This window comes from Falco naumanni, chromosome 5 (assembly GCF_017639655.2).
Source record: "Falco naumanni isolate bFalNau1 chromosome 5, bFalNau1.pat, whole genome shotgun sequence".
Classification (NCBI taxonomy): domain Eukaryota; kingdom Metazoa; phylum Chordata; class Aves; order Falconiformes; family Falconidae; genus Falco; species Falco naumanni.
Genome location: NC_054058.1, coordinates 27715965 through 27732445, shown reverse-complemented (window position 1 = coordinate 27732445; position 16481 = coordinate 27715965).

The window sequence follows — 16481 nt, the reverse complement described above, 5'->3', positions numbered from 1 at the left end:
CCTTTCAATGAATGGGAACAATGCCACATCAAAAGAAATTATGGCTATGGGGCACAAAGTGAAATAGCTGTTTTTCTTCTCCTGTTCCCCACTTCAGCCCTTTTTTTCCCAGGGCCAGTGTTTTTTTTCTTGATGAGAATGGGAAAACTGTTGTTGATGTGCCTGTCTTAATAGGAGATATGTGCAGTTGCAAGTTGTCTCCTCCTGTGGTCTTGCTACTATAGTAAATACTGTCCTTATCTCCATGGTAAATGGGAGACGTACGTTCATGTCAAAGCTAAGAAAAAAGTGAGCTTGCTGGCAGCTGATAACAGGAAGGAAATAGAACATAGTTTTATTTAAATTTGATCTTAAATAACTTTTAGTGCTCTTTGCTTTTCCTTCCACTTTTTTTTTTTCCTCTGTCCTTTTCAAACCTTCATTACTGAAGTCTTTATTCTTTGATCACCTCTTCTTTCCTTAGCTCATGCTACCTTCATTTTTGACTGTAAAGGTCAAAATCTTGTTCATGTGCTTGCCTCTGGGACACTTCTGCTTGGCCAGTCACAGATGGCTGGATCTCCTCTGACCGTGCCTAGCTATGGGTAGGGAATATTGAAATTCTGCTGTACTAGGAATTAGTTGGATGTGCAGCACTAAAGTCACTTCTGAGGGTGGCTGTAAAATCCCATGCTTAAGCAGATGGGAAACATGATGGACTTGGGCATTTCACACCTGTGGGATTGATTTCAACCTTTTCAGACTTAATTTTAATATCAATAGGAAAAAAAAAATTGGGGGGGGTCTACTCCCATGTTCCTTCCCTTTGTGATTTTCCTGTTAAATATTCTTTGCCTGGGAAAATGTGATTGTGTTGCTCCATGATGTGCTTGCAAGATGTGGCAGCTGCTTCCAACTGGTGAGCAAGTGTGCTGGTGTCTCGTGTGAAATGGCTGGCCCTGCTACTGTACGGTTTTCTGCTCAGCATGTATCTCAGAAAAATCACAGGGAGATAGCAGAGGCTTATCAGGTTTTTTGTTCCATTTACATGTCACTACAGAGTGATTCTCCTCCATCTGCCTCCTTTGATCATGCAACAGCTTTGGGAGAAAAGAAAATAAGTGGCTGAGCCTTCAAAGCACTAAGCAGCTCTTGGGAGCTTTGTCTCTCTCCAGCTTATTGCTGCTCCTCACAGATCGGGGGAGAGGGAAAGGGGGGATGCCTTATGTGCAGAAAGATCCATCCATCACCTTACTGGAAAACGTAACAACTCTTCGGAGGCTACCTATTCCAGACACCCCTCCGTGTGCCAGGTGGAGTGTAAAATACTTACGGATACCAGTAAGCCTGTAGGAGCTGCCTGCCTTTCATAAGGGCTCTTCCAAACTCTTTTTGCTTTCTCTTCCTGGTGCTGGGGCAGGGGCAGCCCCGGGATGGGGATTCCTGCCTGTTTCCACTCAGAGCAGCTGGTGTGGGACTGCCCTTTGTAACGGGTGCCCTCGAGCTGCCCTCACACCATGGGTTGCATATGCTCTGTGTCCTGGAACTCTATTTGAAAATAAAGTAATCAAGGGTTAAAATCCCTTTCCAAATGGGCTTGGGAGCTGCCAGCCTTGGCTGCTGGCCCATCAGGGTGCAGTGCATTGGGGAGGGCAATATGGAATATGACTGCCAGCCTTTCTCTGTAGAACTCTCCACAAGGTGAAACGTGCTCTCACAGTGGGAAATAAAGGTTATTTTTCTTCTGCCTTTATTATTTTGTGCTGTAAACCCTGTGCCAGCTTTTTGGAAGCAGGAAGCTTTTGAAAGATTGTGGAAAGTCTAGCCAATGATACAGCTGAAGACTGGTGTTCTGTGTCGCCCACACAAACCTTCTGGCCATCTGTGGAGGTTTCAGTGTCCTCTCCGAGTCAGCCAGCAGAACATTTTGCTACAAATGCTCCAGGCCTGCTTTGTGCTACTGTTACTTTGCTTCTGCACAGCTTTTAGAACAGCTATGGCCTTGCAGCCTTGTATTGGGAAAAAACCAAGATGCGTTGTGGGGAAACATCATTTTCCTATGGACACAAACACTCATCAAGCTGCAAGTGTGTGCTAATGAAAATGCGATGTGTGTAAGGACTGAACCTGGTCTGTGAGACTGTCACTGCTGGCTCAGTGAGGATTTACTCTGAGCAAGAACTGACCTGTTGTTTTATTGCAAATCTTAAAGGTTATGCAAAAAAATGATCACTATTTAATAATATATTTCTGTCTTATGACAGTTTGCAAGTCTAACTGTGTGTCACATTGTTGTGTCAGAGAACAGGGAAAACACTTGCTGTGTGTTATAATTCATCAGCATGTCTCTCTGGAGGTGCTGTGGCCAAAGGGAGAGAGCAGAAGGTAGCAAATCAAGGGTTGAAGTTTTATTTCTGCCACTGTCGTTCAGTCAGATTGGATAAGTAATTTTAAATTCCTTTGCCTCAGTGGCCTTATCTGTAAAATGGGGATAATATCACCTCCCCATACCTACAGAGTAAGGCGCTTTGTGTTGTGAGGTCAAAACCTGCTGTATATTAACTATTTATGAGTTTTCTTTCATGCCTTGTAACGTTGCTCCCATATAGTATCCTGCTTCTTTTGGAACTATTTTTTGAAGGATGGTGGGAGTAGCCCTGTCCCATGCTTTTTAGTTTAGATGGCTTAAATTGAGATAATAAAGAGTGCTGAGGATGACAAGTTTCTAATGTGAGCTAGTTTGCACTTCTCATGCTTGATTACCACGTTTGAGCTATCTTGCATTAAAAATTGTAACTCAGGTGGTATTTCCAGTCAATGAAAGCATTCGGGTTGTTGGCCTCCCTCCAGAGAATAGTATTTGCTGAATTTTAGAGCAGTTGTATTCCATCATACTGAGTTCATTGAGCACAGAGTGTTTCATTTGGGAGAGCCCATCTCAGAAATACCTCTTTCTGTCACCTCTATCCTATCATTGAGGTATCACAGTATCTTTTCCAGCAGCCCAGAAATCACCACTTGAACTTGTTGATGCTAAAGGTTTCTGGGGAATGAAGCCAAATATCTGAGGAAGCAAACCCTCTGGCCTTCACACTAGTATCTCCTCTGGCCACTTGGCAAATGAGACATTAAAATTGATAAATAACAAGGACAACAGTTAGCTAAGAGTTAGGAAATTGGAGGTGTCTCCTGCAAAAAAGGAAGAAGGCTAAGAAGTTGTCATCATGTGGGATGGTGATGTGATGAACAGGCTCCTGATGGAAAGGTTGAGTTTCCGTCAGGCTATATAGTGGATATTCGCTTGCTGCTTCCTGGAGATGATGGAGGAAGGATAAAGAACAGATCCTGATCTCCTCTGCACTGAATTCACTCCAGGTGAACCAAGATGTGACAGAGGACAGAATCTGGACCACTCCATAATGTACGTAGTTCTCTGAATAGAGCAGTAAAACCAAATAACAAATGCGCATATTCAGCCAGCATTTCATGGGCATCCAGAGTTCCAGTATTTGTACATATCCTATTATCTGAACCCACATCTGTTCCAGGAGTTGTAATAACATCACAAAGGGCTCTTTTATGCTGCCTGACCCCATGCATAATGCCCCAGAGCTGTGCATCATGAGGCTGCCAGCTGGCAAAAGGAATCCAAGGCATGCAGCAGCACCCATGAAATGAAGCTATATGTTTAACAGAGGATCAGAGTCCAGGTAATCAGCAGTGAGAGGGGGATATGGGAAAGGGGAGGGATTTTTTGTAACAAAGTGAGAAAGTATTTTCTTCCCTGATTTTCTTGCATTTCCTATTTATACAAAGTATCTTGATCACTGTGTTGCTAAACAAGGAGATTTTAAACTGAGGGAAGAAGGAAATCTGTATACCGTGAAAGAGCTGATTACTGTTCCTTTTGGACACTTTTTCTGTATTGTGACTTGTGTGGAAATGTACAGAATAAAAGTGAAGAACAGCATGCCTTGGCTGGGCTGAGTTTCTTTGTGTTATTCGCTGGTGGAGCTGGGTTGCTTCTCTGGCAGAGTGAAGACTGGTGTGACTCAAAGCTGTGAAGGGTTAGAGGGAGTGGAGGAAAGGGATGCAAGGGTTCAAAATTCTGTGTGTGAGTGGCAGTACAGGGGAGGGATGGAAAGGGAGTTTTAAGCCTCTGGATAAGCCAACTCCAAGCTCATAGTAACAAAAAGGGTTAATGATACCCTTAATGTTTCCAGGGAAATCTTCTCAGTCCCTCAGTAAGCTCAGATTGTCAGCACAGCACCCAGTGTGTGCAGGAGAGATCCAGCAGAGATTAGCAGGACTGTAATGCAAGCATATAGGTCACCTCAGGCTCTTTGCTATGCATCTCAGGAGCATTTCCCTAGCACATTTAATCACCCTCCAATTATCTTAGGTTCTCAGTTTAGCACTGTTTTAGACTAACCCACAAGCATATAATGGCTCTGTGTGTTTCTGCCCAGCTGTGTGTGATTGAAGAAATTTCTGTCATGGCCATCGCTTGCTTTCTTGCCTTCAGCAGCTGCCCTCTCTGCTCCCTCCATTCAGGAGCTTCTGTGCCATTTCTGACACAAAGTTTTTGTGGCCTCTCTCCTATGCAAGTCGGTATTTCCTAACAGTTCTCTTGCCTCTGCTTTCCCATCCTGAAATTGTAGTTTTGAATAATTTGGTGATGTTTCCTTTGCCCTGTCTCTCTGCGGTAGTGCCTGCCACAAACCCACCTCCCTCACACACGGTTCTGCCTCCCCCCTCCGCTCCAAGCCCTTTGATCCTCACCGCCGCTGCCAGTAGCCAGCTGTGTCCTTGTCTCCTTTAAAGGATATCTTAAGCCCCCTTTCCTGCTGTCTCAGACAGCCTAAGAATATTGTTATTAATAATAATAGTGCTAAAAAGACTAACTATTTTGCTTGTGCAGGCTGTAACGTAGTCTTGTGCAGGTTGTAACGTAGTCGTGAGTTACACTGGGCCTTTCTGCACAGCGAGAAAGCACTGCCAAGCACAGTTCTGACGTTCATAAGCACTGTGGTACAAAGCACTAACTCCTCTGGGGTCCTTTGCAGTAACGAGCTGCACTAAATGGCTGCCAGCTGCTTTCTGGGAATGACTGTGGAGAGGAGATGCTTTTTGATGTGCTCAGAGCTGCCCTCAGAGCAACATCTGGAGGTGTTCCACCACCTGCAGGCAGAACTTCTTGGTGTTTGTCTGGTTGTTGGTTTGTTGGGTTTTTTTGGTTTGTTGTTGTTGTTGTTGTTGTTTTTTTTTTTTTTTTTAAAAAGAGTATACCTTTAGATCCTACCAGTTTTGCACCCCAAACTCTTTAATGTATGTGGCCTTGCACGTGTATGTAGATCTGAAGAGAGTCCAATTACTGCTTTGCTCATTCATTATAATTTGCCCTTGTGCTTCAGCATTTCAGCTATGCTGGCTGCTTCAGGGCTGATTTGTAGCCAACTTACCCTACAAAACCCTTTCATAAAGCTGGTGAAATTCATATATATACACACACATGCATACATATAAATATCTTTCTCCATAGGCTAATGCATTCTCTTAAGCGGGGCATTCCTTTTCTCATGCAACATTTCTTTACATATGAAATTTAGTAACTTTTAACTGTTTCTTTAAAAAGCTAAGCCTTTCATAGTAGGAATGTAACTACAATGAAAAAAAAGATCTATGCTTGGGAGGAAAAAAAAAAAAAAGATCGTGACAGGAATCATTTGCTTTGAAAAAAACTCCAACCCCCCTGCAGTTTCACTGCAGCCAGGTGACTTCAGTATTTCCCTGCAGTTAAAATGTGGTTCTTTCTCACAAGGGATCTTTTAAACTAGGTAGTGATGCTTGTAAGACATGTTGCCAAGGTTGTTAAGTTTAAAAATAGATAAATATTGGAAGCGGTCCCATAATTTCAAGGTGTTTGGTCTTTTATTTTCACATTCAAGGCTTGATAATGATACATCAGTATTTTATTTGCAGCCGTATTAGTCCAGAGCAGGCATGCCACAGGACAAGGAAACCTTCAGAGCTGCTCCCTCTCTTCTTCCCTTTCTGTCCATAATCTTAAGTGGCACTAGGGATGTGTGAGTGTGTGTGTCTGTGTTTGTTAGGAACTGTTTCTATGTGAATGTGGAGTTGAAGTACGGATGTGTCAACTGCATGGATCCTGCTGCTCTCATTCAGTAAGGCAAGAAATCCTGCAGGTAGGAAGGCGAGCTGTGAATCTCAAGACCCAGAAAATAAAGATTTTGTGTCAAGATGGGTATGAAATCAGAGTTACCCACTGGGAGTTAAAGTCAGGAGGATAATCTGTAGCATGATAGGAAGCCAGGTGAAGCACTGCCTGGTTAACATAGAATCACAAAACCATTTAGGTTGGAAAAGATCTTTGAGGTCATTAAGTCCAACCATTAACCCAGGACTGCCAAGCCCATCACTAAACCATGTTGATAAACGCTGCATCTACAACTTTTTTAAATGCCTCCAGGGGTGGTGATTCCACCACCTCCCTGGGCAGCCTGTTCCAATGCTTCAACACCCTTTCAGTGAGGATTTTTTCCTAATATCCAATCTAACCCTCCCATGGCACAACTTGAGGCCATTTCTTCTTGTTCTGTCGCTACTTTGGAGAAGAGACCTATCCCCACCTACCTACAATCTCCTTTCAGGTAGTTGTAGAGAGTAACCAATTTGCTATTATTCAATCAGTTTGTGCTATCTAATTAGGCAGCTAACAAAAATCAGTAGCACTGACCATCAGAACTTTTGACTGCAGATTCATTTGTTCAACATTTGCCACCAAAGCACCTAATGGCTTGGCCAGAAACAGCAGCACAGGGTAATTCACTCTCATTTGAGAAGTTTCAGCTTTTGGATCCAGCATCCTGCAGAAGTTAGAGGAAAGCAGGAGGCTTCTCACCAAGGGGTGGGTGTAGGTCAGCTCAGGTGAATGTTCCGTTACGCTGGACAAAAAGTGGAGAACACATAGTAGTTGGAAGGTTTGTTGTTGTTGTTTGGTTGGGTTTTTTAAGGGTGATAGGAGAATGAAGAATAGATTTAAAAATGAAATAGTAAGATTAAAAAGGTAGCTCTGAATGGTGTTTTAGATCCTGAAGCCCCATTCAGCCTGAACTACCGTGGATCAAACAATGCTGTTATATGATTCAGACTAGTGTTTCATGCCTAGAATTTGGGGGTTTTGTTGCTGACATAATTAGCTAGCAGGCTGAGGGCTGTGTTTGCTAGAAATAAGGGGTGATTACCTGCCTGCTTCTGTAGATGCACGCATGTATCACATAAATTTCTTTGCTGACAGAACTGATGATATTCAAACATGCCCTGGCCTTTCTCACTCCATTTATGAATATATTTTTAGTTCCAGGAGCAGTTTTGCTAATGAGTCTCATTATCATCCCTGAAGTAAGTAATATCGGGTTGCAAGGCTCCATATAAATATGAAAGGTCATTATTCTGGCTGTTCACTATTTTTCCTTGTATCTCTCTTCTGCCTTTACCAAATGCGTGATAGAAGGACAGTCATAATCAGTTGTGTGCAGTTGAATTAAGTGATTGCAGAATAAGGGGCCACCGGATAACTAACAGTTTCTCAGTTCAACACAGCTATTAAGAGTTCTCCATAGTCTTTCCAGTCACTTAAGGTTTTCCATTTTAATTTTCAGTGATATGCCACCTAATGTCACAGTGAGGACCTGAAATCTGGTATATATTCACAGACATGACGAGACTTAATATTATGGTAAACGAACGGACAGCTTGTAGATTGAAGTTTCCCTGAATACAAAACCATGTGAGCAGTACATCTGTAGCTGCTTGAGTGCATGACTCCCAACAAGTCACCCTGGAATTCTCACACTGGATTTCCAGTCAAGCTGAATTGTACTTATAGTGCCCATCTCTAAAAAATGACCTCCTCCTGGGAGACCTAGTTTAGTACTGCAGTACTCTGCAGATCATTTAGGACTTTTTTTTACCCTTCAATGAAGATCAGATCTGTAGCCAGAAGTTAAGCATCTGTGTTCGTATGTGGGGAAAAGAGAATAAGGGCTGATTAGGATTATGGGGCACTGTTTGATTTAGAATATTAATACTCTCCAACATTCTCATGTTTAAGATTTTTTTTTTTTAAAAAAATCTATAATTTTCTGTATTCTGCTTTTGAAAACCCAAAACCACTATCTGGATTATCCTTTTTTATTTTATTAGCAAACACTGATGTTCATCTTTGCGGAATATAAATTCACAGATCCTTCTAAATTACAACCTTTTTCAGTGTCTCAACTCAGTCATCCCTTCAAGAAAGACAACTGTAGAAATTACTATATGTACGTGTAAGGGGAAGGGTCTAGAGCGTAAGTCTTATGAGAAGCTGAGGGAACTGGGGTTTAGTCTGGAGAAGAGGAGGCTGAGGGGAGCCCTTATCACTCTCTACAGCTGCCTGGAAGGAGGTTGTAGCAAGGTGGGTGTCAGTTTCTTTTTCCAAGTAACAAGTGACAGGACAAGAGGAAACAGCATCAAGTTGCACCAGAAAGGTTTAGATTGGATATTAGGGAAAATTTCTTCTCTGAAAAGGTGGGAACAGGCTGCCCAGGGAGTGGCTGAGTCACCATCCCTGGGGATATTTAAAATATGTGTAGATGTGGTACTTAGGAACAACAAGTGATGGACTTGGCAGTGTTAAGTTTATGGTTGGACTCTATGATCTTAAGGGTCTTTTCCAGCCTAAATGATTCTATAATTCTATGAAGGCCTTGGATCCAAGGACTTGGGAATGGTGAATAATTCGGAAATATCATTGTGATTGGCCAGAGGTAGTTTTCTTGCTTTAGATTCTTTCTTGCTACCTTTGTCTTAGAGTGATGAAGCTTTTTCATGTCGGAAATGAACTTTCTGCTTCCGGACTGAGATGCTTAGTTGCAGTTGTCTCAGATGTGCACTTTTATCTTACCTAGATATATTGAACTTCCCTGTTGCTGCTTCACTTCTTTCCTAACCAATATGAGAACTTTTTGCAGCTCTTTGCTATGTGTCCTCACTAGATCACAGAACAAAGCAAGCAAACAAAAGCAGATGACTACGAGCTTCTCTTGGACACACAGCAAGAGGTGTTTTTTCTGCTCTTGTGGAAAGAAAGCTCACCTAAGTTCTGCAGCCACAGCATTTAGTCAACACTTGATAGATTGTTTCATGGGGAAAGAAGATGGATGCTACAAGTTCAGTATATCCTCTGGTGGCTGTTTGCTCACAGGCAATGCATGCAACATCCTCTTCTGCTAAGCACAGCAGAGCTCCTTAATTGCAGGGGGTAAGTTTTTTGCTCAAGGTTTCCAGGGCTGCTGCCACTGGGAGACTTGCTCAAAGCCTTTCCAAGTCAAAGAATCTCTAGTTACTCTACCCACAATCATCTGGGGAGGGAAGGAAGGGGTTAGCTCTCACTGAGTGATTGATTGCGTTCATAAATTGTCTTTGCTGTTCCTAGATACCTCACATCAGAAATAGGCTTACTTGCACCTCCTCTTTAACGTGAGAGATGGGTTATGGCTCACCGACTATACACAGACCTAGGAGTCTGCTGAACCCAAGATGGATGTGGGAGTCACCACGAGTAACCTCCCATAAAAAGGCTTTGGGAACTGTAAAAAGCTGTCTGGATCCCAAAGCTTCAGTTTGGCAATGTGCAGACTTTCATGACAAACCTATCCACTTATTAAAACACACAGAGAATTTCTATGGCTGTGAAATATAAACATAGGCTAATTTAGGTTGGTGGGGACATCTGGTCTAGCCTCACACTCAAGCCAGGCTCAGGGACAGACCTTTGTGTTTAGGATCATTATTTAGGTTGTATTAAGGTTTTCCTTGTGTTTATATAAAAATAGAAAGGAAAAATTACTTGCTGTAAGGAACTGGAAGCATGAATAGACAAATGGACCGTTACTGCCCCCACTTTGGTAATCTGAGGCAACACAAAATGTGTGTGACCTGCAGAATCAGGGACTGGACGCACCACAGCCAGCTAAAGAGAGGTTTCTTTCACTTACTCAAAGGCACCCAGGATATAACTGTTAGAAAAAAGAACAGATCTGCAAGTCCCCTGGCTCCCACTACGTCAACCTTGCATCTGGTGAACTGTATTGTGCTGTGTCTCTCCTATTGAATTTCCTAGTTTCTGTAGTCTTTCTTGTTCTGAGGGTTGTTTCGTGAACTTATGCACTTCTCTTTGAGTTGTTGGGGTTTTTTGTCTCCTGAAGCTAAAAGTTGCATCCCTATTGTGCAGAAAATAGGAAACAGATTTATTCTTCTCAAATGTGTTGGGCCTTTAAACGGAAACTGGGAGGAGAAAGAGGGGACAGTCTGCAGCCCTGCCACATTCTTTCCATTGATACACATCGACACCAAGCAAAAGTTTGATTCTGAGCCCCTAAAACAATAGTTACAGCAATGGTTTGTCTTTTGTTTTGTTTTTCTACTGTCCCTTTTAAGGCGAGCATAGTTTTGAAAAGCACTACAGACCCTGGTCTAGGGCTTGTGTCCTTTGTTAGTCCATAGAATAAGACAGAGTTGCTTACCCCACAAGTTCAAATAACAGCGTACTGGCCAACAACAACAACAAAATGGTTTTATCTCAGTGTGAACTAAGTGAAACAGTTAAAAAATGATCTGCTTCAGGATACAGCTGTATTCACACTTACCTAAATGTGGCCATGAAGAAGCAGTGTGTTTGACTCAAAGAAACAAATGCAGTTTCCAGACAAGCAGATAAGTAATTCCTTATCTTCCTACCACAAGGGTATGAGGTGTATGTTCCTATGCAGGTGCCATGCTGTAGATACAGTTCAGCAATCTGACTCAGGCCTCAACCACCACCATCTTTCAACTATTTTCTTGTTATAATTTTCTTGCATAACCATAAAATAAAGGAGTTTAATGAGGCCTGGTACAGCCACAAGACAGAAGAACAAGCTGTGCTACTGCTGTTAGTCGTGGGATGAGAGTTGGCATAATGCGTGGGCTGAAATTCTGGTGGCAGAGGGTGTCCAGTTTGTGTCCTACACATGCACACAGGCAAGCTAGCATCCACAGGCTTGAATTTAGACTCAGCATTTCACTTACTAATTAAAAAAAAAAAAAAAAAGAAAGTAGTAAATTCTGGATTTAACAGTTCTACCACCAGTATTCAGCAATTACACTTAAGGCAGAGCTACTGTTCTAAGCTTGTTTTGTTTGCCTCAACCTTTCAAACTTGTCTTCTTGTAATAAATATGCCAATTCTTAGCTGTCACTCTGAAGTATTGAGTAAAAAAAACCCACACCACAAAAACCTGCTCTTCACAAACTGTGAGCAGAAGTAACTAATTTAATCTGTTTCATATGTTAATTAAGCAAATGCTTTTCAGAGGTCATAAGGCAAAATTTAGTATAAGAATGGTGGTCAAAACCAGCAGTTCAGTCTTGTCCTACGTCTTCAGTATTGATGAGATGTAGGAAACAAGACCTCTCCAAGCTGGAGGATATTTGGTTAATGACTTTTACAGTTATGAACGTTAGAGTTTTCACAATGTTGGTCAAATAATTCTGCACACAGGGAACAGGAAATCACTTTCCATTTTCTTTAATTTGTCTTCATTTTTTAGACACTCGGAGTTTAACAGTGCCCTGTATTCTGAAGTGGTTCCAGATTCAATGCTCTTCCTCTTCTCAAGCATCCCAAATAACAAAGCACCTGAATGTTGAAAAGGTATTGCTGGCCTTTCTCAAGTTCTGTTAAATATTTTTAGTGGGTGAGATTTGAATTTTGGAAAATTATAATCAGAGAAGTGTTCGAATCAATAATGATTTTGTGACATCTTGAGCAATAGCTTTGACGTTCAGTGAATCTGAGTATCTGTGATCTTGAAGTTTTCCAAACACATTGTTATCACAGCTTGAGAAGGTGTAAATTCCAATGAATTCACCTGTTGGGTTGTGGGTTTTTTTTTCTTTAGTAACAGTAAACCCAGCAAAATTTGCCTTAAATCCCCTTCCTAGAACAATTCATCTAGCAAAGTGCTAGGTCATTTTTCTGACTCACTCATGCAGCTGGCTGCTAATGTTACTTGGGAAAATCACAGGTGAGAATAGGCACCACAGTGAGGAGAGTTTGAACGCATGGCTGCCTACAGTATGATCTGAGCATTCCTTATAGAATGAATCTGAGTATTAGGCTGTGGGGGAAAATCCAGCTGTGAGCATTCATATAGGATTGAATAAAAATATTATCCTGTTAATAAAACAAGACTCCATGAAGGATGATTTTTTCCTGGCCAGATCAGGTAGTGTATCAGTTTGCAGGGACTTCTCCCGTCTTCACTTTTCAATTTCATGAATAATAAAAAAAAACAAACCACAAAAAACACACTTGCTAAAAATGTTCATAAATTCCCAGCACTTCTTTCATCATCAGAACAACTAGGCGAAAAACACTGTGTAAAGAGCATTGAATTACACTTGTGACCTGGTCCTATGACTACACTTCAAAATAAGGTGTTTCTCAGTTTTTTGACCAACACTGTAGGAATAATTTGAGACATAAAGGGAATATCATTTTACAACATTCCAAAACAATACTTCAGCAGGAAAATGAATGGTACCTGTAGACATTAGAGTAAAGACAGGCAATCCAGCTATGAAAGCACTCTTCATTTCCTGTCCCAGAGAGCTGAAACAAAACAGATGTCACACACACACCAAAAAAAAAAAAAAAAAAGAGGAAAGAAAAAGTTGTTAATCAAAATCTAAAACTCACTAAATAAACAGTTCAGACAACAACAGTGATGAAGGGTTATAGATTCATACAAAATCCTTGTTAAAGATTCATGTTTTCTACCTCCTGAAAAAGTGCAATGGAGGAAACAAATAGGAAAATTATACCAGGAACATGAGCATTTTGTTAAATACTGCGAAAATTTCATTAAATATCATATTGCCTTTAGGCAGTTAACATTAGTTCCTAACTCAAATCTTGTGGCTGCTTTCAACTCCTTGGCAATGGTGCAATTTCTACATATGCATTATTTATGCTGTCCTAATAGGATCTTATATTAGCATCATTTAGACAAAGAGAAGGATGCAGGTTATTTAAGGAGGGTGGGAAGGATGCTAAAGAGGGTGGAGATGCAGAGAGGGAGATGGAGCTCAACCTAACTGTTTGGAAAGGTCTGTTTTGCAATACTTTAGTGTTTAGCCCTAATAATTAGAAAAGGAATAGTGGGGGAGGCAAAACCAATTCTGAAGGGCCTAAAGTGGGAGCATATACCATCTCTTGTAGTGTTGAAAAGCAAACTGAAAAAACGAGAATATTGGTACTGAAGTACAAGTTCATCTATCCTCCTAGGTTCTGCAAACCCATTGATAAATTTCATCAATAATGGTGTACACTAATTAGCATTAATACTAATATTAGGACAAAAGGTACTACAGACCTTAGCTAAGATTCTGTTCCTTTGTTTTAAACATTGCATATATAATACTAGAAGATCACGGGATCTTCAAAAGGCATAAAGTTCCTCATGGATCTCGGAAGACAGAGGTTGAGACCCTGGTTCCTATTCATTTCTCAGTAGAAATAATAAGCCCAAGGACCAAAAGAGCTCTAGATTGTACAGTAACCCTGTTTGTTCCTGCTCCTCAAAGTAGAACAAAATATATTTGATCAGATCCACTTCCTTCTAAAATCTCCATAGTTTTACTCTAAAAATGAATTGTAAAGACAAAAGGATTATGAGCAATAGATATAGTGGTTTCGTCAAAATGAACCTAAAATTAGAATTGTTTAGGTGATGTCAGAATTTATTCTGCATGGGAAGATACCTTCCCCTGTGTTCTACCCCCTTCAAATTCCCGATGTGCAGATGGAACTGCTGAAGTGAAGAACGCACTGGAGGAGGTGAAAAAAGAAAACAGAATGTAATATAAGTATGGTTATTTTCTTAAGTCTTTCTCACTATATGGACAGTTCCAAGAGTAAAAAATGTGAAAAAAAAAGACCTCATGAGACAGGCTTCAAATTTTAAACATTTATATGTGTCATATATTCTAATATATAAGCTTATGTTATAGAGTTTAAAACATATTCTGAATGTTTTTATTAACTTTGGATTTTTTTAACAGTGTTTTAACATTTATATTCTGAATTTTTCCCATAAGAAAATGGGAGTGGAAGAGTCAGCACTTTCTCCTCATTGTTTGCTTTTTCACTTTTTGCTATTGAAAACTGCATGTCTAATGCAATCACATAATGCTGGGAACCAGGTCTTTGGGGAAAAACTCAGATCATTTAGCAAGAAGTGCTAGCATAGCCCATAGTAGTCCCCATACTTCAACATCAGCATGAAATCTTTAATGTGGATCTTAAAGGGTTTTAACATGTTCTTTTTTTTTTTTTAATAACAACCAGCCCAGGTTTAGGTCTGTGAATGATGATGCCATGTTTTGTTAAACTCCTGAGCGTGAAAACCTAGATCAGGCTGGTGCTGAAGCCAACAGCATCCCACAGGAGTTTCCGTTAAAGATGTTTTGTGCTTTATGAGGGCCATGCAACTGGCTCAAATCTCAAGCAAGAAATGGCTAGCAAGTTAAGAACAGATGTACCTAATTTTGTTCTTATGGGGCAAAAAGCATGGCCATTACATTAACTAATGAGGCATCGCACATGCGCAGCTTATAGCTGTCCTCCAGTTCCTGTGTTTCTAACAACAGACCTTTATGTTGGTCTCTTATTGTGTGTGCGTATATGTCTATACATTATATATCCCCTAAATTTCCCATTTGCCATAGTTATTTCTAAAAATGGTAGCAGGGAAAAGGTGCTACTTAATACAATTTCACTTTTTATTTTATTCTTTTTGTGAAAATACATTCAAGCTGCCATCTGAAGAACTTTGCAACCCTATCATTCTTGGGAGTGATCATTTTTAGGGCCTGAATTTTATTATGTCCTACTTTATGGATGAGTTGCTGTTACTTCAGCAACTTTCAGTCTTAATGCAGGCTTGACATTACTACAGCAAGTTCTACTAGCTAAAGTGAAGAATCCCCCCCTCCCCATTAGGGTATGCAAGCTTGTACTGTACCTGTTGAAATATTGAGCTGATGAGCTCAGCTATGGACTGAGGCTAAGCCACTGAAGGCTTGAAAGAGCCAGCTATAACAAAATCTTGGAAATGGTATTTCTGAACATGTTTGATAATTACTTGTCAACATTATATTCTCAGTGTTTCTTTTATTGCTGTGATTTCACTAAAATTTGTAATCAAGGATTCAGCTGTCTGCTCTGCACTTGCACTGAAGGTGAAGATCTCATCGTTTGATTGCACATAAGGAAAACTTGTCAAAACCACTTATATTTGCTTTTAAATGTGAAGTTTAGCATCATTATAATTACACAGGTGTACCCTTTACAAATTGACAAACAAGTTGTTTTAAAAGGTAAGAGAACATTTTGATAAGTGGAGTTTCTTCTTTGTTCATCCATTCAGCTCAGCGTTGTGCTGGCTGCATCATGCTGTGGATGCAGAGAGTGTCCTAATGGTTGCTCCCCACGCCAGTAGTAATTCATTCTTAAGGGAATATATTGAGAATATTTATTTAATTATATGAGCATCATTACAATGAAATGTACTGATTATGTATTTCAGAACGTGGTTACCATAGTTTTACTTTTAGCTGGAAAATGGTTGTGATTCAGCTCACAAGCAAATGATCCGAATGCTTCTCATTTCCCAATCAGTTGCCTGCTATGTAGTTAGTGCCTCAGATTTGTTACTGCTGGCTTGTCACTGAGAATAAAATTGACCACTTCATTTCAGCGCCTAGGGGAAAGCTATTTAGTGCTATGACTGGGACTAGCTGATTGTCTTAATGAAGTATCAAGAACTGCTTTGGTAGGGTTATAAATACTACTACCTTCTCTACTTCTAAAGCCAGTTCTTTCATAAAGTAGTTAGAGATGCGGGTATAGTGCCTTGAGAAAAAAACCAAATTCTAGCAAATCAAGCGCACTCTGAGAGAAATTGAAAAGGAAACTTGCATTCTATTTGTTCAGTAATTTTCTGCCAGGAGTTTGAAGCCAAATAAAAATGTCAATTCTACTGGTTCTGTTTCAATGGAGGAACATTTTGTTTATGCATTTTGCTTTGATTTTTACACAGAAATACATATCGACAAAACCCCAGAAAACAGAACAAAAATGGTAGCTGTTGCTCAGCCCTTCAAAATAAAATGCCATTTTGTTTTGGTTCATACTTCCCCCCAAACTGTAAAACCAGAGTGAAATGAAGAAGTTTGCTTATATAGGAAAAAACAGTGATAATGTACTCAAAGCAGCAATTATTTTTACTATAGCTAAGATTTTTATTTTATTTAATAGACTTCAAATCCTAGGTACGTAGCACTTCCATTCCCAGGATTGCCAACACAAAAGAAGAAAACTGTGATAGCAGCCA